The sequence below is a fragment of the Triturus cristatus genome, chromosome 9 (genome assembly GCF_964204655.1).
Source record: "Triturus cristatus chromosome 9, aTriCri1.1, whole genome shotgun sequence".
Classification (NCBI taxonomy): Eukaryota; Metazoa; Chordata; class Amphibia; order Caudata; family Salamandridae; genus Triturus; species Triturus cristatus.
The window spans coordinates 457311059-457337977 of record NC_140592.1 but is presented as its reverse complement, the minus strand read 5'-3'; the positions used below and the strand labels follow the sequence as shown (position 1 = coordinate 457337977).

General features: G+C 45.0%; 1 protein-coding gene across 1 annotated transcript in view; it reads left to right on the top strand.

Annotated features, from left to right (window-relative positions):
- The first annotated feature begins 13720 nt into the window (after positions 1-13720).
- LOC146798136 (SERTA domain-containing protein 1-like) overlaps positions 13721-26919 on the top strand; it is a 32046-nt gene continuing 18847 nt past the window's right edge. Inside the window, exon 1 of the mRNA XM_085625371.1 lies at positions 13721-13857. The gene's annotated coding sequence lies outside the window, so the exon portion shown is untranslated. The remainder of the gene's footprint in view (positions 13858-26919) is intronic.

Below are 26919 nucleotides of genomic sequence, written 5' to 3'. Positions count from 1 at the left end.
TTGGTGGGCGGCAGGTTACGGGCCGGAATTTTCCATGAGGAAATGCACCTCTATATTAGTGAAAGTTTGAGGCAGTTACATGTTCAGTCCGTAGGCGGCATCTAGCGGTTAGCAGTAGAGCTACTACTTATTCCAGGGAAGACAGACGCCATCTTGAAGGCGGAGAAGAACTGAGAGACAGATGCTTTCCTAACAGAATAACCAGAGAGGAGAGAGTAGCCGATAAGGAAGAGGTCCCAGTGACTCGGAGAAGGGTGATTCCAGGCGAGCCGAAGCACAGACGAGAAGGGAGCCTAGATGACCACTGAGTGCAGGCTACATACTACTAAGGTGATGTCGACCCTTTCTTATTAGAGTGTACAACTTAATCTTTCACTTTTCTTTGCAGGTTATGTGTTATATCGTAATGTTATGTGATTGTATGTGCAATGAGTAATAAAGTATTCAGTTTGTAGTGAACCAACATATGCTGTGTGTTCTTGTATAAGAGGGTAGCCTATTCTTCTAGTCAGCTGCGGCTACATGAACAGATGTTAACCCTGATCAGGTAAGTGGTAACTGAATAGGGGAAAGAGGAGCCCCTCAAACCTGAGAACAGGCTATGCCCGAACTGGCAATCCTTGTGTGATCTGATGAATAGTGAGACTGATTCCTTTTTTTTGTATGTTATGGTGATCATAGGATGAACTGTCGTATGAGACTGCCGTCTAGGTAGAGAGGTCTGGATTCGTAGGGGATCGCGAGGCCGCCAACTGTGCTGAGACTGCCGTCTGGGTAGAGAGGTCTGGGTTCGTATGGGACCGCGAGGCCGCCACTTGTGATACTGTCGTATGGGCAGAGAGGTCTGGATCCGTATGGGATCGCGAGGCCGCCGATTGTGCTGAGACTGCTGTCTGGGTAGAGAGGTCTGGGTTCGTATGGGACCGCGAGGCCGCCACTTGTGATACTGTCGTATGGGCAGAGAGGTCTGGGTTCGTATGGGACCGCGAGGCCGCCACTTGTGATACTGTCGTATGGGCAGAGAGGTCTGGATCCGTATGGGATCGCGAGGCCGCCGATTGTGCTGAAACTGCCGTCTGGGTAGAGAGGTCTGGGTTCGTATGGGACCGCGAGGCCGCCACTTGTGATACTGTCGTATGGGCAGAGAGGTCTGGGTTCGTATGGGACCGCGAGGCCGCCACTTGTGATACTGTCGTATGGGCAGAGAGGTCTGGATCTGTATGGGATCGCGAGGCCGCCGATTGTGCTGAGACTGCCGTCTGGGTAGAGAGGTCTGGGTTCGTATGGGACCGCGAGGCCGCCACTTGTGATACTGTCGTATGGGCAGAGAGGTCTGGGTTCGTATGGGACCGCGAGACCGCCACTTATGAGATCTTGGTATGCATAGTAGGAATCCCCTGTCCTTCGGTGATAGATATATGTGGTTGTAGGATTGTAAATAGGTTCTAGGGAGGGGGTAACGTTCTGGCTGGGTTAGTGAGGCTCTGATGAGCGGGTTCTATCTGATCCGAAAACCCAAGCAGAACATTTGGCGTCACGAACCGTTTACGAAACCTGTGTGCGTTGTGGTTGTATTGTGTTTGCCTTTGGCGCGTGCGTGGTTTTGTTTGTATATTATTTGTATCTACCTGCGTATAATTTTCTTTTCTCTTTCTTCTTTTCCTTTTCTCTTTTCTTTTCAAAAATGTTTTCTAGAAAGTCGAAATCTACTTTTAAGTTGCCCGTTGATATTCCCGGTTGGGATTCAACGCCTTATGAAGCCTTAGCCCGTGAGTGGGCTGATTCTACTGGTTTGAGTGAGAATTGGAATTCTTTTTTGGAGCTGGCGGAGCCGGCTAATGTGATTACTTGCTTACAGAAGGCGCCGGTATCTAAGGGTGATGAGCTTCCCGTTTTAGGGCGCAGAGGTTGGATTGTTCTGTCTGCGTACAGGCTTCTCCATGAGAGGTTGTTGAAGTTGCAGAACTTGCATAAGGATTTGGAAGCGAACTTTGTTGAGATTCAGAATGCTCATACTCTGTTACGGTGTCAAAATAAGTTGCTTGCTGACAAACTTGAGACGTACCAAACTATTGCCGAGAGAGCGGCTGTGCGAATTGCTCGTTATAAATACAAGAATCGGCGTGGTCGGGTTTCGACGCGGAAGGTGCGTCTGGTCGTGGCGAAAGCCGGACTGGATTGGAATCCTGATGAATGGGATGGTAATATCTGGAATTCGAGTGATTCTCCTTCCTCGGGTGAGGAGTCTGCCAAGCGCGAGTCCTCTCGCTCCGGCCGTGCTTGTAAATCTGCTTCTTGCGCCTCTGATGGTGCACCCCGTGATTGCGCTCGTCCTTCGAGCGGGGTCGATGCTTCTTCCACTGATTGTTCCTCTACGTGTACTGGTCGAGCTCCTTGTCATGCTCATCCCGCGGTCTCGGCGCATCCAGTTTTTCGACGGAAGGTGCAGCAGGCTCCTGGTGCTCCGAATGGTATTGCTTTAGACTCTTTGGAGGATTTTACTCAACAAGAAATTAGTGATATTTTGCAGCGATTTCGGCAACGAGTTGGTGAGCCCTTGCTCACATGGATGGTGCGCCTTTATGAACTGGGCGCTGCTGGCATTATGTTGGATGCTGGCGATTGTTTGAAGTTTTGTTCCTTGAGTTCGGATTCTACTGTACAGGATCATTTTCGTAACTTTAATGGTGGTGGTCAAATTTCTTTGCTTCAATTGGCGACTGAGGGTTGTAATCAAAAATATCCTACTGAGTCTGACTGGCCTGTGAATGACAAACCGTGGTATACTTTGCGCGATGCTGCGAAACGTCTCAAAGAGGAGGTGATGAAAACGGCAATTTTTCTGAATACTGCTGACCGGTTGCTTGATGCTTTCTTGACATCTTCTGTGCGGAATCGTATTATTCGTTCTTCCCCTGTTGCTTATAAGCAGGTCATGATGACTTTATTGATTAATCAGACTGGTAACATGTTATCTGTGGTGCTGGAATCGGTGCGCCAACTCGGTGAGTTGGGTGAGTGGTTTAAACCTGAACGGCAGTCCCGGCCTGACACTCGTACTCCTGGTGAAAATAAATTTACTAGACGTGATATATTTCTTGCTCTTCTGGCTGATGGTGTGCGTAAGGAGGACATTGATGGTGAGACTACTTCTCGTTTGTGGGAAATGTTTCGCAAACGTGGCTTGGATCGAAAGGAGGGTGCCCGGTGTGTTCGGACAACTGAGTGTGATCGTGGTTTTTCTGACGGTAGCGGTGATGACGACCGCCGTGGGCGCTCTGATCGTCGTGATGATCGACGTTATGCGCGTGATTTGTCCCCCCGTCGTGAGAGAGACAGGGAGAGAGAGGGGGAAAGAGAGAGGGGGAGAGATGATTATGTTAACAGCAGACGTAGAGATGATAGGGATCAATCCCCTGAGTTGAGAAGGAGAGAGGATCGACACATATTGGCCGATCGAAACCCGCAGTACAATGCAGGGAACAGTAATCCATTTCGTAATGGAGATGGATATGAACAGGAGGTATCGATACCTAGGAACCGTGAGAGTCTTTATCCTGATTTATCCTGGTACACAGAACACAATAAAAAGGACTAGGAAATAGGTCAAGCTCCAGTACACAGATGGGCTCACAGAGATAATAGACCCTATGTAGATATTGATATTTATTGGAGACATCGTAATATCCAAAGGGCCCGAGCATTGGTAGATACAGGAGCGGAGGCCACTCTTATTCATGGAAAATCAAAGAAGTTTAAAGGTCAGCCTTTTACAATTACCGGATTAGGTGGAAAGGAAACTCCCGCAGTTCAAACCTTACTTGAAATGAGAATAGGTAGAATTCCTAGAAAAGAATACTCTGTATTAGTGGTGCCACTCTTAGAATTCATAATTGGAATTGATATTTTGAAAGGAATGACTTTGCACTTAGATGATGGATGTTACCAATTTGGAACTAAACATTATATATCGTCCAAGCCTGTACGGGTTGGTCGTTTAAGAATGCCCCCCATAAAAGTTCCTCAGGCGACAAAAGTGATTCGTCAGAAGCAGTATCGTATTCCAGGTGGTCATGAAGAGATTAGTACCACTATTCAGGAGTTGGTGGATGCAGGAGTTATAACCCCAGTTACTTCTGCTTGGAATAATCCTGTTTGGCCTGTACGTAAGAGTGATAATTCTTGGCGCATGACTGTTGATTATCGAGAATTGAATAGACACACACCCTCTTTGACTGTTGCAGTACCGGATGTTATTACCCTAATTGAAAGAATCCAAAAACATCCAGGTACATGGTATGCGTCCATTGATATTGCTAATGCTTTCTTTTCGATTCCGATTGCCCCTGAGTGTCAGGAACAATTCAGTTGTACGTGGAACGGGCGTCAAATGACGTTTAGAAGTCTTCCTCAGGGCTATGTGCATAGTCCTACGATATGTCACCGGCTGGTGGCAGAGCATCTGGCTGAGGTACCAGTTCATCCACAAATTCAGATATGTCACTATATTGATGATATTTTGATCCAAGGTGAATCACAAGAGGAAGTTCAGACCCAATTGGATAGAGTCATTGAGTGCTTGCGTGAGAAAGGTTGGGAAATCAACCCGGATAAATTACAAGGTCCGTCCCAGGCTGTGAAATTTTTGGGTATTAATTGGCATGAAGGGCACCGAGAAGTGATCCCTCAGGTTAAACAGAAAATTCTTGATTTTGCAGTTCCGAGAAATAGGAAAGAAGCCCAAAGCTTCATTGGTTTGTTTGGATTTTGGCGCCAGCATATTCCTCATTTGAGTCAAATATTGGCCCCTTTGTACCAGGTCACTCGTAAAAAGAATGCATTTGAATGGGGTAAACCACAGCAAGATGCGTTCAGTCTGGCAAAAGAAGCAATTCAGCATGCTCTGGATTTGTGGCCTGTATGTGATGGTGATGTGGATTTGAATGTGTCTGTACAAGGCCTTTATGCGAATTGGAGTTTGTGGCAGAAACAAGGTAAGAGTAGAGTACCGTTAGGTTTCTGGACCAACAAGTTACCTGATGCTGGTGAGCGTTATACACCTTTTGAGAAACAGCTACTTGCATGTTATTGGGCTCTGGTGGATACCGAGCAATTGACTTTGGGACATGATATAGTTTTGCGACCTGAAATTCCTATCATGCAGTGGGTTATGAGTTCGCCGAAAACTCACCGAATTGGACACGCTCAAGAGGCGAGTGTGATTAAATGGAAATGGTATATACAAGACAGGGCACGTGTGGGACAAAAAGGAGTTGCATCTTTGCATGAGCAGGTGGCACGGGCGCCATCAACTGAAACTGAGAGTGAATGTTCCGTACCCTTAGTACAGGAGTCTCCTGTTAAGTGGGGTAAACCTTTTGATGATTTGTCTGCAGAGGACAGAAACCATGTCTGGTTTACGGATGGTTCAGCAAGGTTCATAGGGACGAAACGGCATTGGAAGGCAGTGTCCTATAATCCGATCACACAAAAATTGCTGAGTACAACTGGTGAGGGTAAGAGCAGTCAATTTGCTGAACTCTATGCTGTTTATCAAGTTCTGAAACAAGAGTTACCTGGCACATGTCATATTTTTACTGATTCTTGGTCTACTGCCAATGGACTGGCAGTTTGGTTACCGACTTGGCATTCCCATAGTTGGAAAATCCATTCTAAGGAATTGTGGGGAAAAGAATTATGGCAGGAGATTTGGGAAATGCTCCCACAGAGTACTGTTACAATCTTCCATGTGGATGCTCATACCCCGATAGACTCTCTTGACAAATTCTTTTATAATATTGCAGATGAGAAATCTAAAATTGCTGAGGCAGTGGTGGACACGCAAGATTCTGATATTGCGGGATTGGCGAAATGGGCCCACCAGAAAGCAGGACACTTTGGAGAGAAAGCCACTAGCAGATCATTCTTTGGACTGTTGCTGCAGGATGTGTCGGCGTCGGACTGTTTTCGGGCTGGTGCGACGAGAGGGGAGGGATCCCATCAACCCGGGATGAGTTGAAAACCCGAGTGTCGCGTTCCTTTGCTGCGTGGGATTCGTCATCGAACTTTTGGACTTCACTAGCGAAACGGGTGACTAGCGCCCCTCATTTCTGCTTGACACCGATGAGATCAGTAAACGACATTTTGGCAACTTGTTTGGTTGCTGTCCCTGCATCGTTGGAGACTTTGACTCATATTTTCAATATATCAACCGCTCGCCCCAATGTTCTTCTGGGCGATTTCGCTACCCATCAATATTGCCCCTTGTGTACTGAACTGTCAGATCCGCTACCCCCCATCCAGTCCCAAATAGTTACTTATAATATCACACAAGGTGATTTGTGTTTCTTCCTTACGTGTAATCCTAGTGCAATTTCGGAATGTATGCGTTTAAAATTGAAAGGTGCCACCTCATTCACCACTCATGAACGGACTTTGTGCTTTCAAAGGACACCGAAAACATGTACTTCTGTTCAGAACGACATGACTTGTAAGAGTATGGTAGTTACCCCCAGTCACTATCGCACGATGTTACTACCTGCTGGATGGCTTTTCTCATGTGGTAATACTTCCTGGCCATATGTCCCCGCAAATATTTCTGGAGGCCCTTGTGCTATTACTAGACTAAGCTTGCTCATGTTTTCATCACATCCGAATGCCAACTCTCGTGTGATTCGAGATACAGTGAGGTTACAGGAGGATTGTGACTCATCTTTGCATTTATATTCTAAGTCCGAATACCTTAGCCTGGCTATTTCAATTATTGGTGTTCCTGCTTTGGCAGTTTATAATGCAAAATCTATTGAGAAAATGGCCTGCTGGATGGTGAAATCCATTAATAATACTTCTACAGTCCTGTCTGACATGCTATTAGACGCCCAGGGTGAACGTAGGGCTATCTTGCAAAATAGAGCGGCCATTGATTATCTTTTGCTTAAACATGGACACGATTGTTCTGATTTTGAGGGTCTTTGTTGTTTTAACTTGTCTGATCATACACAATCCATTCGAGCTCACATTAATAAGCTACATGACTTAACAGAAGAAGTTAGAAAACACATTGACCAGGGCTGGTTTGACTGGCTCTTTAATTGGTTACCTGATTTGCATTTCTTACGTCAGATATTAGGAGGTATTCTGATTTCTATCGCCATTTTGATTTCCATCTGTTGCTTTATTCAGTGTATTCCTTCACTACTTCAATTCTGCACACTTGGTACTAGACGTAGATCAGTTAGTTTTGTTTCATATTATTCTTCCACAGATGTTAGTTCTGTTTAATGAATGTATAATAGACTGAAGTCAAGGGTGAAATGTTCTGCTCGATTTTCCCGGCCTTCTTGTGAGGAAAGGTGATTGAATGTGACTTCAGTCTCTTACCATTCAAGTCTAAGGGTTAGAGTAGTGAATGGAGCCTATTTACTAGGCACTTCGACATGATTCTGTGCTCTTCCCCATAGATCAGGGCTTCCACACATAGCCTAGGGGATGGATTCGTTAGTATTAGGGATAACCTGTCCTGTAGAGAGGGTATTTCATAGAGCCGTGCTGAATTCAGGCCTGGTAGGCCTCAAACGGGAGGGACTCCATCTTTCTTTCTGCTCCGGCAGCTTGGGATTCTTCTAGGTCAAATGCAATGTTTTAGTTATGAGGTGTTATTCGCTTGGAGAGAACCGGTTCAGGCCGGCCCTTATCGAAGGATTGTATTTTTCTTCATGCCGAAGACACTACATCAGGCCGGCCGGCTGGGAACGTGTCCTTGGTACGGGGAGGTACAAGAATTTGGTGGGCGGCAGGTTACGGGCCGGAATTTTCCATGAGGAAATGCACCTCTATATTAGTGAAAGTTTGAGGCAGTTACATGTTCAGTCCGTAGGCGGCATCTAGCGGTTAGCAGTAGAGCTACTACTTATTCCAGGGAAGACAGACGCCATCTTGAAGGCGGAGAAGAACTGAGAGACAGATGCTTTCCTAACAGAATAACCAGAGAGGAGAGAGTAGCCGATAAGGAAGAGGTCCCAGTGACTCGGAGAAGGGTGATTCCAGGCGAGCCGAGGCACAGACGAGAAGGGAGCCTAGATGACCACTGAGTGCAGGCTACATACTACTAAGGTGATGTCGACCCTTTCTTATTAGAGTGTACAACTTAATCTTTCACTTTTCTTTGCAGGTTATGTGTTATATCGTAATGTTATGTGATTGTATGTGCAATGAGTAATAAAGTATTCAGTTTGTAGTGAACCAACATATGCTGTGTGTTCTTGTATAAGAGGGTAGCCTATTCTTCTAGTCAGCTGCGGCTACATGAACAGATGTTAACCCTGATCAGGTAAGTGGTAACTGAATAGGGGAAAGAGGAGCCCCTCAAACCTGAGAACAGGCTATGCCCGAACTGGCAATCCTTGTGTGATCTGATGAATAGTGAGACTGATTCCTTTTTTTTGTATGTTATGGTGATCATAGGATGAACTGTCGTATGAGACTGCCGTCTAGGTAGAGAGGTCTGGATTCGTAGGGGATCGCGAGGCCGCCAACTGTGCTGAGACTGCCGTCTGGGTAGAGAGGTCTGGGTTCGTATGGGACCGCGAGGCCGCCACTTGTGATACTGTCGTATGGGCAGAGAGGTCTGGATCCGTATGGGATCGCGAGGCCGCCGATTGTGCTGAGACTGCCGTCTGGGTAGAGAGGTCTGGGTTCGTATGGGACCGCGAGGCCGCCACTTGTGATACTGTCGTATGGGCAGAGAGGTCTGGGTTTGTATGGGACCGCGAGGCCGCCACTTGTGATACTGTCGTATGGGCAGAGAGGTCTGGATCCGTATGGGATCGCGAGGCCGCTGATTGTGCTGAAACTGCCGTCTGGGTAGAGAGGTCTGGGTTCGTATGGGACCGCGAGGCCGCCACTTGTGATACTGTCGTATGGGCAGAGAGGTCTGGGTTCGTATGGGACCGCGAGGCCGCCACTTGTGATACTGTCGTATGGGCAGAGAGGTCTGGATCCGTATGGGATCGCGAGGCCGCCGATTGTGCTGAGACTGCCGTCTGGGTAGAGAGGTCTGGGTTCGTATGGGACCGCGAGGCCGCCACTTGTGATACTGTCGTATGGGCAGAGAGGTCTGGGTTCGTATGGGACCGCGAGACCGCCACTTATGAGATCTTGGTATGCATAGTAGGAATCCCCTGTCCTTAGGTGATAGATATATGTGGTTGTAGGATTGTAAATAGGTTCTAGGGAGGGGGTAACGTTCTGGCTGGGTTAGTGAGGCTCTGATGAGCGGGTTCTATCTGATCCGAAAACCCAAGCAGAACAAGGGTACATAGCTAAAAAAAAAAAAGGAACTGTCTCTCTCTACCTGGATCTTCAATGATCCAGACTGTAAGAATAGAGGCTGGTATGGTGTCCTGGAATATAATGGCATGCACAGCGCTGATAAGATTCTGGAAGTGCCTAAGCTCTGGGGAAGCGCAGGTTTCTTAGTGGTATAAAAATGAAATTCAGCAAAGAGAATTAAAGTGGGCAGATGGGGTCACGAAAATCTTGGTAAAAGTTTGTAGGGACATGGGAATTAAGTTGTGCCCACAACATTTACACAAATTGAGATTGTAAAGAGTGAGCTCAGGGCATTAGGCAAGGAATTATCCAGAGGTTATGCCAAACAGTACTTTGAGGGGAAAATCTGTTCATTTCATCTCTAACTCGTGGCAAAAGGAAGTAGGGTACACTTATGTGGATGCAATACCCAGTCGCTGTTTAAGAAGAGAAGTGCTAAAGTTAAGGGTCAAAATTAACCCCTGCATTATCAATGAAAAGATAAAAGTGGCCATGATTGATCGTGAGGGAAACTGTATATGTAGCTTAAATACTAAATGCAATATATTGCATATTTTATTGGATTGTTTTAATGTTTTGAACGGACAGAAAATGTTTTTACGTCCGATCGTTTTTCAATATGGTATTAGAAACAGTGTACAAGCTATGGAATTTCTAACCAAAACAAGCTTCTTGGTTATAGCATGTGCAATAGGAAGGATTATGATTGCTGTTAAAAAGGTTATATGTGTATATAGAGTCGGAAATGTAAGGTAATTTATGATGATTGTATTAATAGTGTGTGATGTATGGTAAAGACATTTAGAGTGGGTATATTTTAAGGTATACTGATTTATAAAGTTTTTATATAATGAATTATTTACTGGTTATCTTATACAGTCTATTTAATTGATATAATTACAAAAAATGTATATGGTTGTATTTGTTTAAGGACCTAATCTCTAAATAAACATTTCTTTGACTGACTGATTTTGAGAGTAGTCTGTGATGCCATTAAACATGCAAGTACATCACACTATAAAGAGAGCAGTGGTGCAATTAGAGCAATGTTCTATTCTGAAAGGTGCTATAAACACTCCAGCATAATGAAAGTGCTGGCATATTCAGAGCCTTACAGAGATCCTGAACAAAGTTCACTCATAAACTGAGATATGTAGATTCTGGGAATATTCAAATATTTGACATAGAAACCTAGTGTGTTGAGGGCCCTATACAATCAGGAAGGTGGCATGAACTGAACCATGCAAGAAAAAGAATAGAAATCCTGATCTAATGTGAGCCCTGCCATAATCAGAGGCACTATCTAAGTTCTTATATGAGAATTCTGTTATAATTTGTCACCTCATTGTAGCGCACCTAACAGAACAAGTATATTTCAGAACCATTTTGTCCTTAGGACAAGTAGATATTTTTTTAAGTTTCACACACCTACAGCCCATTCTATCTTGAGAGAGGGACCTATGGTAGAACATATTTTAGGTATTGTGTGATAGCGCAGCTGACTATTTAAAAAAAACCTACAGAGGAGGACATTTCCTGTATCTTTCTGCCGCCTATGGAGGGGTTGCATTAAAATAATTGAGGTACTATTTTTGACTGCACCATAAGCATGCATAGTCAGCACTCGAATATATTCTGTGTGATTAATGTTAATAAGAGAAGATGGAGTATTACGTTTTTAAAATACTCCACATGAAAATGTATGAAACTTTTGTGTGCATAGAAATGTGACTAATAAATGTCTGTAATATTTACATATAAATGTGTAAGGAGCAGTTAACGTTTAGATGTGTCTCAGTGTGAAGTTAATAAAACAGGATTTGTATTTGTAGACTAATGTTTAAACATTTATACGTGTAACAAGCAATTATATCCATGTTGGTGCATTTGAAATGACATCGTCGAAATTCTTTGCAATTTATTCATGCATTAAGAAGCTGCATCTATAGTGTAGAAATGCGCAAGTATTTGTAAGTTTGAGAACTGTTAAATTGACATAAGTTTGGGTCTCGAGAACCGTTCAGTTCAAGATCACGTTTAAAGCGTAGCCTGTAATTTGTATTTAACCTTCAATGTATAATGGATTTGCTTATATTTGTGTTTCCACTGCTGGTGTGGACAAAGCCTCATTAGTTAGTATAGAAGGGTTTTGTTTTTTATTGGATAACAAGTTTTGAGAAGACGAAGTTTGGCAAGGAGAAACGTGATAACAAGCAAAGAGTCGAGATCTCATAGAGGAGAAGAAGAATGACCAAGGAAAAACGAAGTTGCTACTTATTGATGTCAGAAAGGTGGTGCAAGTATCCAATTTGTTCCGGATTCATAGAAAAGCACCGGAGAAAGTCGCTCGGGATTGTCTATCTTGAATGCACCTAATATCTTATGCTGTAACTTAGTGAGGGTCACAGCATCTTAGGACTTCACAGGGGGCAGACGTTTAAGACGACAAAAGCTCAGAACGGTATTGAGAACTATATTTGAGGGGGCACCGAATCCATGGCAGAAATACTGTCTGGAGACAATAGCAGAGTTGGCCTTATCCACAGCAGCCTGGTCCCAAGAAGCACTACATTACCCAGCAATAAAGAAGGCGCTAAATGACCACACCACCCAGATATCAAGGAATGAAGACATGGCAAGTCTGAAGCTACTCAGAGGGCTGGCCGGCTTAACTGAAGCATACGAGTCGCATAAAATCCAGCCCTATATAAACAATCCTCTGGGAAGGAAGTGTCTGAAAGAAATTCAATGGACGCGCCTAGTCCCTCTGACAATAAAAGAACTGAACCCAGGCTGGAAATTGTTGAACAATATAGTCAGCTGCTGGCTGTGTAACTACAGGGCAGAATCGTTGGTACACCTACTATGCTGCTGCCCCGCTCTACTACAACATCGACGTATACTGTTGAAACCAATGTTCCTAAGGCATGGGACCAGAAAATGCTCTGAAGCGGTGGCAATGCTTCAGTCCAGCATGAAGCCCTCGGACCTTGCCAGATTCTGCAAATTTATGAATATGACACAAAGGGTCCTAATCGAAAACAGTACAGAGGAAAAGTGTGCGGTTGCAACTGTCGAGTCTCCGGTAGCAACAGAAGGAGCCGAATGGTGAAGAGCCTCGTCCAAGAAAGAACCAAATGGCTCTCATAAGTCCTGCAATGAATTAAGTGTAAAACTCCCATGAACATACAGGGAACAGGGACCTCTTTAAATTTGCAATTTAAAAACCAATGCATTTTAGAATAAGACTACATTTTAGAAACGGACTGTCACTACTGACCAAAGGACATCTCTAATCTTTTATACGTTTTATGTATTATAATTGCGTGAGAACCGTATTTGAGTCCAACTTTTCTGTTAATGTACTGTAATTTTGCAATAATTTTAAGTAAATATGCAAATAAAAAATTCATTCATTCATTCGGGAGCAGACCTATGCTTCTGCTTTGAGTGGCTTTATGCTACGCGATCCATGGTTGAAGTGCCTTCTACTGAAGACTGACACCTTTCTAATTTCACTGTTATTTCAATGTTTTTAGTTTAGGGTTGTCCTTTTAAAGGAGTGTAGGGAGAGATTGCGTGCTCATGGTTACCTTTGAGAATCATTTGATGCTACTCAATTCTTTTTCCTGATTACTTGCATTGTCATTATAGAACTAGTTGTCTGCTTTTTGTTCAATAGGCAGGATCTCTTTAGAGTTTTGTATTGTGTTCTGTATTTCTATATGATAATGTTGAGGCTGATTTATATACATATGTTTCTAAATGTATAATTAAATCTCACTAATCTCCGATTTGTCAAGTGGATCATGTGACCAAATTGGTTACATTGTATTGAGATTCAATTGTGATGGCTTCCTCTCTCTTACCTCTCAAGCTGATAGAAACACCATCAGGTTGAGCATAAATGTAAGTCGGCATAAGCACTTACTCGGGCATTGTCGCATTAAGATAAACTTTTTGGCTTTACCAACAATCCACATCCTCTCTCAGTCCCCTCATACAACCACAATATAAAATAATTTAATTTACAAGCAGATGTCGTTAGACACTTCTGAAAACCTAGACTGCCAGGGTAGGTAAATCCAGGATGTTACGTTAGTCGCTTTAGCCAGAGGAGTAGAGGGTGTTACGGGGTAGCCAAAAATCTGCCTCTGCAGCCGAGAGGTTCAGCACGTCACAGTCGTTGGTCTCTCGGCAGCGTGTGCACAAAATCTAAGGTACACGGTGGCTGCAGGAGTAGGTCACAAGAAGCGAGGGGGCGCTCGTGACGCAGGGTCGGGCCGGATGGTGCTCGTCGGCGGAAGTCTCTTCACTAGCGTCGCGGTGTGAGAGTGGGTGGAGCTACACACAGTGACGTGCATGTGACGCAGAAGTACAGCCCGGCTGGTTTTCTTCGACGGAAGTCTAGTCTACACACGAGCGAAACGGTGGTGGTGTTCGGATGGGTCGCAGGGATCGTCCAGGTGCCTCGAGTCCGGACGCCACCCATTGAGAGGAACAGAGACAAAGTGGGACGCGCAGCAGGTACATATTCATTCTGTGGCAGGGGTACCTCTTTCAGGAACCATAGAACCCAGCGGCGAACTTGGCGGGTTGTCATCTCCCATAGTAGGGGAAGCCGCGGTGTCACTCTCATCTACAGTCCGGCAGGTTCTATCCTGGCAGTGACTGGAGTTGTGTCCTTCCCCGCGGAGTCAGGGCAAGTTAGTGTGAACCGGGTCCACCGAAGCGACATAGTGTAGGTTACCTGGCAAACATTTGTTACGAGCGCTTTCGCAGATGCTACTACGGGTTACGGTTTTTCCCGTAAAGGGATCTCGGAGCGTGCGACTTCCAAGCCACCATGAGTTTCCTTTTAGTCAGACTAAATTTGTGTTTTCAGTGTAAAGCGTTTCGCGTGACAGCTGATTCTTGGGCTCCTTTGCGTCGTTTTGCCTCAGATTGTGTGAGGCAGGGTCTCTGGCAAAACACCACAAAGGTTACTTAAAATATAACCCTTAGGCCTGCATTACACTCTTAAATATAATTTAACGTAAGAATTAAAACATGCCTAAGGGCTTCAGCGAAATCAGTCCCGCTAGAACAACATACACTGTTACCAGTGTTTGGAAAATCGAATGAGAAATTGTGGCTAGAAATGTTGTAATATTATTTGCCCTGAAATATCGCATTTGGTGGGTACATTGAGGAACAAAGTAGAAATAATCACCTGTTTGGCTAATTAAGAGTAAATTATTGCAAAAGTTAGTAGACGTAAATGTCTGCAACATGAGGAAGTAGTAAGTGCCCCACTATTTATTGTATTCTATTTAGAAGAACAAGAGCCCATCACATGAACAGTCTTTGCTGCCTCTGTTGTGATAGATCGTATTAATTATTGTATTGGTAATTACATCTTTGTGCCTTTACATGGAGTTATGCACTCGTACCTACAAAGTGTCACCGCTTATGCCTGGCACCTTTTATGTACTTTTATTTCGGCCAGTAGCAATTTTCATGCTGGGACTTGTAGGTCCACATTTATGACCAGGGCCACTGACTGGCGTTATGTGATTCTGCATCAGCAATATTTTCCATATAATTATAGATTTTCTACTTTTGTCAATCCTCCATCTGCATGGCAATCTACAGATTTTAACAAAAAAATGTTTCTCGCTCAAGCAGGTCATAAGTTACTAATAATGCAGTGATCCGCACAGTGGGAAGCCCTGCGTAAAAGGTTGGTTGGTGAGACACCTTTACTTATGGCTGTTATACCGGTACTAATTTGGTTAAAAATTTCCCCAGACAATGTTAACATACGCAAAATTAAGTATTGCATAACAAATTGTGCACATAGTTTGCTTTTTTTGCCACATTATTTAGTCAGCTTTGCCACATAATTTCTTTTTTCCCTGCTGCATAATTCTAGTGGCCCTGCTAAGGAAGTTAGGGAGCATAGGTCCCCAGTATTGCAAGTAAGTGCCTGCAATTAAGCCTAACCTGCCTGAAAGTGAAACACTTTACATTTAGTCACCTGATTCCTGTGATAAGCAGCGTTCCTGACTCATTGTCAGTAAAATTGCTCTCCCACTCTCGCAGCTCCACCATTAAGTGAGGCCTTCCCCCGAGCCCCTGCACTCTCCCCCAGATCGTGACTGAACCCACGCACTCAGCAAGACACACCCTTGCCCCCCCCCCCCTCTTCACAACAGGAAGCTCCATCACCCACACCACCGAACTCCCATGAACTAACCATCAATGTGCCCACTTCACCTTCAGAACACCCACCAGACACCAGCACCTGCTTCCATGCAGAAACTGGACCAGAATCACCAACTACCAGATAACCTCATCACTCAGCCACTCCACCCCACTCAGCCACTCCACCCCAACCATCTCGGAAAACGATAGCCCGAACCCTGCGCAGATGGATCTCCGACAGCGCCAACGCCATAGCCCCCTCAAGAAAAACACCCACGCCAAGAAGGCTAGATGGTTCACCACCGAACTTCGAGAATCCAGATGCACTTCCGCCACTTCGAAAAAAGGCCAGGAGGAACACCAAATCCACAGTAGCCCCCAACAACTTCAGAGCTGCCACCAACGCCCACCATCAACTCATCAGAGAAGCATTGGCATAGCCAATAGGTCTCGCTTTTGGGACCTTATAAGTATTTAGTTATGCAGCGCAATATCCTTGGTGCAACAACATCAACTGGTGCATGTCTAAGCACTTATAAGGTCCCAAAGGCGAGACCTATTGGCTATGCCAATGCTTGTGAAAATTACGGTACATAGATGGTATGCGCACGATGAAGACAGATTGTTTTGCAGGGACACGTTATCCTACTGACATGTCAAACTAATATTTGAAAATGTAATCTTCGAATTACATCTATAATGCAGGTGCATTTCTTCCCTGTCATCTCACTTTAAAGGCAGATCCCTGCACCAGGTGAATTAACCCACCGAGCTATCTGCGTAGACGGCTAGATACTTTACAATGCAGGGGTAATGCAGTGACTTCCCCCAGGCTACGAAAGAGGAGGAGGAAGACAGCAAGCTGGCGCAGCAGTGCATGAAATTATTTTCTCTCTGTCGAAGACAGGGTGGTGAGAGAGGGAGGGGTCAGGTGAGTCTCAGACTAACGCCACAGTGCAGGAAAGAAGACTGAGTGGCGGGCGGAGAGACGGGAGGACGAGAGAACAAGGAGGCAAGAGTAACGGAGGGTATACAAAGAGAGAGAGGGGGGGCAGAGTGAGTAGAGGTGCGAGGAAAAATAAACAGAGGGGTCATATTTAAATTGAAGGAGAAAGTAGGGCAGGAAGAGAAACAGAAAAGGGCGCGGGCGCAAAAAGTAAAAGGAGAGAAAGAGATGACAATTACAGCATGAAAAAGAACGTAATAGATAGCAGGAGTAGAAAGACGGAACCAGAGAGAGGAAAAGACAAGCATTGGCCGAGCGGCAGTAAAGGCGAAAGTCATTGTGATCGCGATCACTCTGAAAGCGATCGAAATGATGCGCTAAAGCATGCTTGGGATGCGCACTCAGCAGCGGGGGAGGGGCATGGTGCTGAAGGCTGGCGCAGGAAAGGCAGATGGCTGGGCGAGAAGGGAGGGTGGAATGCTGGGCAGCAGCTGTGCGCGTACACGCCATCGTGCACTGAAGCTTGTAGCCAGCACAAAAATGTGTGAAGCACTTTCTAAACCCACCTACTAAATGTCTCGCCAGACCAGCGCATGTGTTGGGTCAGGCGAGACCTAAAAAACGGGGGGAAAAGCGATTGAAGACAGAATCTCCACTCATGCACACAACAGTAAAGAACTCTTCGACATCATCAAGGAGTTCGCCCAACCCACCAGCGAGTTCAGACATCCCTCCCTCCCTCACAAGACCTCTGCGACAAACTCAGCACCTTTTTCCACCACAAAATCAAGAGCATCTACGACAACTTCGAAGACAACCAACACACTGAACCCTGACCAACCACCCGGAAGCCAGCGCTCGAACACTGCACATCCCTCACCACCGAAGATACACTGAAGAGGATGGAGTCAATCCACTCCGGGGCCCCCACGGACCCCTGCCCCCACCACATTTTCAACAGACCTGCCAACACCATCGCGCCCATGTTCTGCCACACCATAAACTGATCCCTGGCAACCGCCTCGTTCCCCGACGACTGGAAACATGCTGAGATCAACCCCCTCCTGAAGAAACTCTCGGCGGACCCCACCGTCCTCAAACTACAGACCCATCTCCCTGTTTCCAGCAAAAGTCATAGAGAAAGCCATCAACAGCCAACTCACCACATTCATCGAATAGCACAACATCCTCCACTCCTCTCAATCCAGCTTCAGAAAAAAACCACAATACAGAAACTGCCCTCCTCGCCGCAACAGACTTGCGCACCTTACTGGACAAAGGAGAAACAGCAGCACTCTACCTCTCAGCGGCGTTCAACCCAGTCTCTCACTGCACCCTAATACACAGACTCCACGACTCAGGAATCTAAGACCAGGCCCTCGTCTGGATCTGCTCCTTCCTCGCTGGCAGAACGCAGCTGGTCAGACTCCCCTTACTCTCGGACCTTACACTTCCCACCTGTGGAGTCCCACTGGGGTCCTCCCTCAGCCCTACGGTCTTCAACATCTACATGGCTCCGCACACCCCCATCGTCGGGACCTACGGCCTCAACATTGTCATACGCAGACGACACCCACCCACTCATCCTCTCCCTATCCAACAAACCCAACACCGCCAGACACAACTTTCGAGAAGGCATGGAAGCAGTCGCCAAATGGATTAAAAACAGCCGCCTACAACTAAACGTCAACAAAACGGAAGTACTCATCATGGACCCAAACCCCGACGCCTGGAACGACACCTGGTGGCCCCCCGCCCTCGGAAGCCCACCCATCCCCATGGACCACGCACGCAACCTGGGAATCATCCTGGAATCAGAGCTCAAAATGGACCGCCAGATCAACTCCGTCTCATCGTCCTGCTTCCACACCCTCCCCCCTCCTACGTAAGACCTTCAAATGGATCCCCCTCGAACACAGAAAGACCGTCACTCACGCCCTAGTCATCAGCAGGCTCGACTATGGCAACGCACTCTATGCTGGAATAAACAAAAATCTCGCCTGCAAGCTACAGAACATCCAAAACGCCGCCGCAAGATTGGTCTTCTACCTGCCAAGACACTGCCACATCTCCCAGCACCTGCTCACACTCCACTGGCTCCCCATCAAAGCTAGAGTCCCCTTCAAGATGCTAACCCAACCAGCCGACTCAAATTCCATGCACCCAAAGGACCCTACGATCAGCCCAGCTCTCGTACGCTGTGGTCCCCCGCACCAGAAAGACCATATCGGAAGGCCGCTCCTTCCGCGCGGCCAGAGCCTGGAACGACCTTCCTCTCCGCCTCAGTCAGACATCGCTCCCCATCTTCGCAAGAAACCTCAAAATCTGGCACTTCGACAGGCCCCCTCCTTCATGGACTGGTACCTGCGACACCTCTTTCTCCCCCCCCCCCCCCCCACCTTGAGACCCTTACGGGTGAGTAGTCGTGCTTAACAAACACCTGATTGATTGATTCCTTGTTAGAGAGTCCCGAGAAGCTGACCCAAAAAACGTGCAGGATGACAAGCGCCATGATAGAGTAACACATGTGACTAAGAGGCCTGATTTAAAAAACATTGTTGGTAAATGGCACAGTTGTGATGTGTAACGCTTGAATATAAAATGGACACTCCAGTTATTATAAACACTAAAATTACTGTGTTCGTAAGCGTTACAGAATCTATCTGTAAACAGTAAAAATGAATTGGATGGAAAATACAAAGTAAGAGACTACAACCTGTCTTTAGCGCTGAAATGCCACTGCAATATTATTTGATGGAGACCAACCGTACGCAAATCAGTTTTAGCCTTTCCCCCCACAAAAGCACGATCGAGGTTCAACTGCAACGTCAGTTGCTTGTGTTCTCGTTCAGATGACGGCCTGTCCATTTTGGGGCTGGCTATGACTGGTTTGCATACAGGGGTCTCTGTCTGCTATGGCATACATGGTTGTCCATGGGTTTCAATTCATGGCCCCGGAGCCTCTACCCAATTCTGTACATTTCGTATGCCACATACAAGGAGTCAACAGCGCACTTACTCTAGTCAACGAGAATTCAGTAACTGGTCAGAAAGACACCCAGATTTCCAAGAGCAAGCACGACTTACAGATATTAGAATGCACTGTAGAAAAGCTGGTATCCTAGTATGTGCCATGATCTACCTTATGTTGTGACGTAGGTACATTGGTCTAGTTTTATAGACATACACTGTTAAGCTCTGGATGGTTTACTATACATCATGAATATCTAGGGTGAGCTGAAACCTGAATTATATATACTTGTATCTCTGGACCTCTTTCTGTACCTCTGGGCCTTGGACTAAGTGTTACAATATCTGAGGCAAAAAGACAGGGTAGCCAACTCGAGATTACACGGTGCCTCCAAACAGGTAAGTTGGGATTGAGCCCTCTCTGGTGTTGGAGCATGTGTAGTTTTTCTTGGACTACTCTCTCCTCGTTCAAACTCGACAGCAATACTTAACCCTACAATCAGTCCGTTAGACATGCCTTACCACGCACCTGACGACAGCCGATAATTGGGTTTTCATGAAGTATGCAACAGCAGTCTATTCTCAAGAATTACACCACCCTGTTTTTTTCATTCTCATACTTCGACAGGACCTGTTCATGGTCATACCAATCTCGCCCACACCAAGGTCAAATTGTTGAATAAGCACTGCTAAGACAATCGTACTGTGATGCATCACAACAACATGCACCCGAGGGACCCACAGATAAAACTAACCTCAACATACATCATACGCACAACACTGCCTTAGGACAATTAAGTGGATTTTACATTTATATAAAACACATAATGTTCCCCCTCCTGTCAAACTCACTTAACTTTCACAATTACTTGCGTAAATGATTTTAAAACCTGCATCTGAATAAACGAGAGCCAACTAAATACCACACGGCGAACCAACAAATGCCTAGTTTTCCAGTTTGATAAATTGCCTTTGGAGAAATGTGCTCGAAAAATTGCCTTTGGAGAAATGTGCTCGAATAGACAACTAGATAAATAATGCTCTATGGTGCCAAAAAAATGGTGGTTGGAGCTATACAAATGCAGGAAGCAAGAGTACTTCCAAACTTGTGTAAGCCGCACGTGTCAGGAACCGAAGATTTTGACTGGGTATTTAGCAATGAAGCCACTTTGTCGCATGCGTTGAACAAGACAACTCATGTTTATGTGGCTGTACTTCTGTAAAACATGCATCATAAAATTCAATATTTCCTCGCCCATCTAAATATTCATCAATTTTGTTGTGGTCAAAATGTTGGTATAGCGCAGCATGTACCTGTTAAAATAAGTCTCTTGGCACTTGAGTCATGACCTTACGTCCCAGGTATTGGGATAACTTTTCACCAAACTAGTGTGAGCGCACACCTCACCCTTCTTGCTAGGAACACGCTTAACAGTTCTGTTTTGTGTTAAAATGTGATCACGTTCCCACACGTTTGATGTCCTGTGTCTGTCCCTGTAAATACCCTCTCGTAGCTTCTTGTCTACCAGTAAGTTGGTTTTCCCAGCAGACTCTTCTTCCACAGAAGCATTGGTTCGCGCAACCTTTCTGTCAACTCTGTGGGTGTGTTTTTGGCCATGATTGGTTGTTAGTGGGTATTGGCATAGATACTTTGGGTCAGTGAAAAAGTTGTCATTCGGTCTATTTTCAGCAGAACACCACCAGGCGGAGAGGCTCTGATATTTTGCCTTTTATGCGGTGTTTATCACTAGTGCTTTATTCAAAAAATCCCGAAACTGGTTTATCCAAGAAAAAGAATTTAAAGTTAAGTTAAAGCTAAGCATCCCAGCCACAGATTTTTTTTTTTTGCACAACTATTATATTGGAAAATTGATGTACCACTTACTACCTCTGTTTAGGGCACTGACACGCTTACATCCATGGGAACAATCAGTGCCTGCTGTTTATGGTGTGCATTTGTGGTATGTTGCCTGTTTGCTTTGTTTTTTTATCCTATGTTGGTGTTCCTGGGATGTGCGCGATGGCCACCAAGGTGGGGTATCGTGTCCCGGGATGCATCGCTCAGTGTGATGGCTGAAGAGGTATGAGAGAGACGCTCATTTTATGGTGGTCGGATAGAGAATAGCATGTCTTCTAATTGAAGGTGTACCTCATCTGCAGATGCTGACCGTGAGTACTAACAACTTAAGACGGTTTGTGCATTCTTGGCTATCTGGGTCCCTAAATATCTGCATTAACCACAGAACCGAGCCCCGCTTACAAACATTCACATGGATGCTCTTAGATGCTTGATAAAATGTAGATCGGTCTTAACTGAAAATAAAGTGTCTAAAAAGGCCGTCATCCGTCTAATGAAGGCGTTGAAATGCTTCACCTCTGTTTATATAGCTACCGTCTGGGTATAACCTACAGCAATATTTAATTTGCTTACTTCCAAACCACCCATATCCACGCCCCATTTCTTGTTACTAGTATTTGAACCTATCATGTCACTGTATAGGATCTTCTGTTTCCGACCACGGCTCGAGATTGCCTCTGTTCAAAAGTGGATCCTGAGACATTGTCGGGCGGCATGCAGAATCCAATTGCCCCGTTTGAAGATGCCAACTTTAAAGAGGGCGCAACTGCAAAATATTTTTTTTGTCATGGAGAATCCATCTCAAATTTACTTCTGAAAAGAGACTGTAAGTGAAAGCCGTAAGGGTGTTTTATAAGGGAAGTTTAACGAGTGAGATAAAAAAAAGCCTGTAATCTGAATACTCATCTGTCAGGGGGTCCCTAAAGGACCCCGAAGGGTAAAAAAAAATATATATATATTTTTTTAAATCGCGGGGTGCGCGCTCGGTGAAAAACCATTAAAAAAACCGTACAAATTCACTTAAATCATAGGTTTCACACATGTTATAGTTGGGTGGACATTTCACTCGTAAAAAACCAATGAAATTCCACCGTTATAGTTAGTTCAGATAACTATAACTCGTGCGACCGCCACTCTATCACAAGGATGATGTCATCAGTGATGTCATGAGTGATGCCACTGACCATGTCATGAGTGATGAAATATGTGACGTCATGAGCACTGGATTGCGGGCGCGCGAGTTATAGTTATCTGAACTAACTATAACGGTGGAATTTCATTGGTTTTTTACGAGTGAAATGTCCACCTAACTATAACATGTGTGAAACCTATGGTTTTTTAATGTGTGTGTCTGTGTGTCTGTGTGTATATATGTGTTTGCTAGCTCCCTAAACAGTAACGTACTCCAAAACAAGCATCGACCAAGCCATAAGGTTGGCTGTCAGTGCCAGACCTATTGGCTTTGCTAATGTGTGTTTATTAATGTCTTACACACAGAGGTTAGTTACTTGGTCTGGCGCTCACGTTCTGCAACTGAATGTCCGCCAGGCAAGCCTGCTGCCTTAAGAATGGTGTTTTTCCTAATTTCAGTGGCTGATAGGACCCTTCTCATGGAAGAGCCTACTGCATGGTAGGACCCTGATAGCGAGACCTCAGTCCCTCTTGGCTACAGCTCTGAATTGGTCTACCCTACACAGTGGGGCTTTGGTTGTGTGGTTTGTAAAGGTATGCTTGGCTCACATTTGCTGCTCAGGAAGTTGAATACAGTGCAACTATCTTTACATTCATTAGTTTGGGTGCAAAATGCTGTGTAGGGCTGTTAGCAACTGTTATGGTCTTATTTTGCTTTTCCACTTTGCTTTTAAAAGTTTTTGGGGTAGGCTGTGTAGGTCTCTAGGAGAAATAACAACAATTCTGACCTTTTGCAGTGCTAGCTGGTACTTAAATACATGTCATCTCTTAGCTGAAGGCTTAAAACTTATGCTTTTATTCTTGCCCTATCACTGATGGTACAGAATGTTGTATTTGATGCAGATGACGGTAATACTTAAAAGGACAACTCCATTATTTGCCGTTTAACTGTGCATGCAGTGGGTAGACGCTGCAGCAGCGAATTAATACTAAAAGAAATTGAGTCTGTTATATTATTATACCAGTCGTGGAAAGGAAGGAGCAGTCAGTGGGGTTGCCAGGAGACCGTTGCTCTGGTAGCTATTGGCATCTGATGCTTTTTCCTGCTACCTACCTCAACGAAATGGCTATGGAAAATGCCGGAAACAGGTTGGCTGAAACTAGGTCAGTGATGGTATCTTGGAATATGGGTATAGGTGGCATGGTGCATTGTAACTTGTGTTTTTTGTTTTTATTTTTTGATCTTTTTTAGGTCTAGCTTGGCAATGCAGATACCGGTTACCTACTGTTCGCAGCTCTTTAAACTATACACAGTGGGCTCTGGCTCCATCCAGAGGAGTGTTCCTCTCTGCTTCAGTCTGTTTGCTGAATCATTCCTTACTCTAGGAAGTGCTTCTATTGAAATGCACGAACCACTACTTGACACTTGAAAAGTACACTGGTCCATCACACCTTTTGTCACAATCGTCTAGCTCCTATTTGCATTTTATACGGAAATAATTTTTCTTTTGTGTTCCATGAACCCCCCCCCCCCCCATCGCATTGGAATAGCCTATATGTCTGGCATTAACGCGTGGAACAACATTTGTACATCCAAACAGCACTTGTGAATGCCTATGTCTGCATGTATTGACTTATAGCCAGACCACTAGGGTTTGGCAGTGTTAGTTGCTATATCTTGACATCCATTGGTAAGGTATTCAATCTTGTATCATACCAGTGTGCAGGCTGCACTAGAGGAGAGACCGTGTGAAAGTCCACATTTTTTGCATTTCTTCACTGTTAATCTGCATTCTCCTGTGGAAAAAACTATCAGCACTTCTATGCTTCCACAACCTAAAAAGATGGTCTGGTTAAACATCTGTGTTTTGTGACTCTTAAATAGCAGAGGCATCGCTTGATTCTGGGCAAACAGTTGGTTCACAGCTATCTGTTTTCCACAAATGGATCGTTTGAGCCTATTAGCTCGTAGGAGGTGAAACACGTGCTCTGTGGTTCATTTAGTATATTTAGAACTTGTTATGAACTAACCCATCCAAGTGCCGCCACCTCCCTTTTGAAAAGTCCAACTAGGTGCTTTTGAATCCTAGATAGCAATCTCCTGCACACTTTTTGTGTGTAGGTGGTAGGCACACAGGGATCATAATCAGCAATTCTTATTTGTAAGCCTCTTCCGTTTATAGAGCCTGCTGGTGTTTAGCTCCCCTTACCACCAACACAATCGCGAAACATACACTCTCCTTTTGAATGCTCTCATATCGGGATCCTTCTTGCAGACCACACATGTTTATGCTGTGTCAAATTCTTATTTATTATTATTATTATTATTATTAAAAATTTTTATAGAGCGCGTAGTCACCTGGAGGTATCCCAGCGCTAACAAAATCCCTACACCAGTGGGGGGGGGGGGAAAGGGGGGTACAGCAATTTTAGACAAAAGCAATTTTAAACGGAGCAAAAAGGAGTGGTTAAAAGCTGTTTTAAGGAAACAAGTGGGTTTTGAGTCGTTTCCTGAATCGTAAATAGTTTGATTCTTTCCTCAGGTCTCGAGGAAGGGCGTTCCATAGGCGCGCTGTGTGGATCGAGAAACGTCTTCCACCCGTGCGGGCTTTTTTGAGAAAAGTGGATTCTAACATCGCCCGGTGGTGGTGCTGCTACCGGGTTACTTTCCTTTCCCATGAAATTCAGCTGGTCTTTGGAGCCGAGTGTTGGATTTCCCACAAGGTGATGATTAGGCAGGTGATGGTGCGGGCTAGGATCTTGTCACAACTCTATCTCATCCTTGTGAAATAAGTCTTATGTCCTGGGTTATAGCCCAAGGTGGGGAAGGGTGTGTGGCAGGGCTTACTGCCCTCCACCTAACCTATTTTGGCTATGGCACGCTTGTCTAGTAAAGGTGACCAATCCTATGCCCCTCCCAACAACCCATGTTTTATTTTCCCCAGTCTTCTTATTGCAGCATTGGCAAACATTGTTCATTGTGTGTGGTCTTTACTTCCTGGTCCATCTACTAATGGGTTGAATGTCACCCTAGTTTCTTGATTGTGTGTCTTGTATTGGGACAGGTCTGTCCTATTTATTTTCTTTTTTCTTCCACCTTTTCTGTTCTAAAGTCTGCTTTTCTTCATCTTGCGTTGCAGTGAGAAAGTCCCTCGGTACCCATTGTTCTCTGTACCGTATCTCCTTTTTTTTTGCCTGTCCCAGTTGCCTCTGGGGTTCTTTTCCCCAAGCTTTCCCTGCCCCAAGCTTTCCCTGCATCTTCTGAATCCCTGGCCTGGGGTTTCCTTGGATGGATGGATTGCAGGATAGCTCTGCTCTCTAGCAAATGAAGCATAGTTTTACTGACTGCTCGAAATGGTGATCAGTCGTATATGCAATGGATATCGCTGCTGTCTGGCAAGCGATGGGGAAATTGTGGTTGGATAGCTCCACTGTTTGTTGTAAGGGTAAGAAAATTCTTCAGCTCCCTCTTCATTTCGGAGCCAAAAGTTGGACAAGCGAGGAACAGATTTTTCCCCCATACATTTATCTGCAGAACTGGACAGTCTTTCAAGGAAGACAAACTAGGGGAGTGCTGGGCCTTCCTTTCCCTGAAGTGGGGAGAGCTTTAAGGAGGATCATACCATTGGGTTTGGAGGGATGAGGTACATTGTCATGGTGTGAAGAGAGAAGCCTATCTCTCTGCACTTCCCAGGGAGCTTGCCAACATGTCTTGTTAATATGGTATGTTCGGCAGTGAGTCTGCACTTGACTTCACCACTCAAAGGTTGTGGGTGCATAGGGGTTTCTGGAAAAACCAGTGGCAGTAGCTGCAAACTGCCAGTCTCAAGTGACGGGACATGCAGTTTTCTTTCCAAACTGGGAATTACACATCCTAGAAGATCTCAACAGGCTTAACAAAATGTATCTCATCCTTCGCATTTAACTGCTCACATACTCTATCACCAAATCAGAAGCTTTTGCTTGGGTTGAATTATTATATGTAGCCAAAAATTGCAAATTAGGTATGTGAGACGAAAATGTGTGCACATTCAGAACCTATAAGCTGATGATTAGAGAAATGGTTGAATGTCCAAAGTATATTTAAAGTTGGCATCTCATTGACAAATCGGGAGACTTAATACTAATATTTTGGTGACGGGGGCATTGCAGCTATGGCTGACATTGCATGTGCTCTCGCTTGCTATATATTCTTGTCTTGTGTTTAGTAATGGGCTTGGAACCCACCCATTACTTACCTTTTTATGGCATCATTGTTGCTCTTCTTTGCTGCCTTCAAGTTGGACAGCGCTTGCAATGCGTCTCTTCCTTTTCTTTCTGTGGTGCAGGGACCAAGCACAGATTAATGATGCTTGATTAGTGCCTCCCAGCTGGCATTCAGCTGCTCACACTGTGACTCCAGTATTTCTTGTAGAAAAAAAGTGCTATGACGCAGTCTACGCTGGCTGCGTCTTAGTGTTTTGTTTTTTTCAACCACCTAGCAGCTAAACCACATCTA